Source organism: Bidens hawaiensis, unplaced genomic scaffold (assembly GCF_021521415.1).
Source record: "Bidens hawaiensis isolate Kalapana, Puna unplaced genomic scaffold, B.hawaiensis_p1.1 tig00022757_1, whole genome shotgun sequence".
In the NCBI taxonomy this organism is placed as follows: domain Eukaryota; kingdom Viridiplantae; phylum Streptophyta; class Magnoliopsida; order Asterales; family Asteraceae; genus Bidens; species Bidens hawaiensis.
The window spans coordinates 226,993-228,585 of record NW_027493559.1 but is presented as its reverse complement, the minus strand read 5'-3'; the positions used below and the strand labels follow the sequence as shown (position 1 = coordinate 228,585).

The 1,593-nt window shown below is 42.6% G+C and overlaps 1 pseudogene; it reads right to left on the bottom strand.

The window, feature by feature from the left end:
- Nucleotides 1-751: 751 nt before the first annotated feature.
- LOC143566245 (putative mitochondrial protein AtMg00530 pseudogene) lies at nt 752-1,306 on the bottom strand (annotated as a pseudogene).
- Between the last annotated feature and the right edge of the window lie 287 nt (nt 1,307-1,593).

Here is a 1,593-nt window from a genome sequence, read left to right as displayed (position 1 = left end):
ATTTGTCACTCCAGGAAATACTATGTTCAGGAATGCAAGCTACAACCCCCAGACTGTTCCTCAAAATACTAATCAGGGTAACACTTTCAATACAATTCCCTTTAACGCTAATCAAGGATTTTTGAAGGATGCAGGCATAAGTTCAAGTTTAGCCCGAGAATTAAGAAGCTTAAGGACATGATATCAAATGTTCCTGGAGTAATCCGTCCCATAGCTGAAGTTCCCACTGATAGTCACAGAGAATCCCGATTTGTGCCATCGATTGGTGATGTACAGATTCCAAAACGGTTTCAAACCCTAAATATGAAACTGTATGATGGTTCAACGGATCCTGAGGAACACGTTGCATAGTATAGAGAGCGTATGGAGATCAACCCAATCCCTATGGAAATCAAGGAAGCATGTCTTTGCAAGGGGTTTGGATCTACCTTGTCCAGAGAATCCATGAAATGGCTACTAAGTATTCCTCCTAATAGTATCACTTCCTTTTCTCATTTAATTAACTTGTTCAATAACCAGTTTTCTTGCAGTAGAACATTTGAGAAAATGACAGGTGATCTTCACAGGGTTACCCAGAATCCTGGGGAATCCTTGAGAGATGTTATTACCAGATTTAGCAAGGAGTCACTGGAAATTCCAAATCTAAACCCGGCTTAGGCAGTGGAAGCTCTTAATTTGGGGTTAGAAAATGGCTTCTCTTTCTATGATGATCTTGTTATGACTCCATGCAGATCATTAGACGAACAGCTCCCAGCCAGCAAGCAGTTAGCCCCCCTCTACAAGGAATGGAAGTGTGGGTGAATCGACATCAAATAGAGGAATTCGCTTTTTCTTTTCAGCAATAACATGAGAAGAGCATCCCTTTCACGAAAACCTACAGACCCCCCTATCCTATTCAGCACCTTGTGATCTTCTCAAAGATCATTACGAGCCCTCTCCTATCATTTTTCTTTCGAAAAAATTTCATGGTGGATCAGGACGAGAATGAATCCGGTAATCCAGGACATACTCATCCTGGAGCTTATGCTCTCCTCTGGGGAGGGGGTTTTTCTAGAGAGAGGTAAGTCGAGGGTAGCCTCCTGCTTGACCGATTTATCGGAGTCGGAGGAAGATCTCTCATCCGATCATCCTGAACACGAAGGGGCTGCTCTCGATGTGAGATCAGCAGCAAAAGAAAGAAGAAAAGGGCCATAATCTTATGTTCGTTTTCGCCCTGCTCTGATGATGCGCTCCTTGTTCGCGGAGCTACATACCGGAAAAAGAAAAAGATCTCTCTATTACTTTGAGAGGAGAATCGTTGGTTTTTTCGACGGACTATGTGGGAAATACGAGATCCAGAGCTCTGAGGTTTATCAGGCTAGAAGATGACAAGAAAAACTATAAGATCGGTATCCCGAAGTACGATTAGACGAACAGGAAGGTCGAATCCCCAAAAAAATCATACCGATCAAAGCCTTACTATAAGCCTGATAACCCAAGGATCAATGCAGTAGATGATGAAGAATATCCTAAGGTCTCTGAAATTGTTTTTCTGTTGATATTGGTGGATTAATGTGTGCCATGCAGGATTTAGGTGAAAAAGCCAGGTGGCCC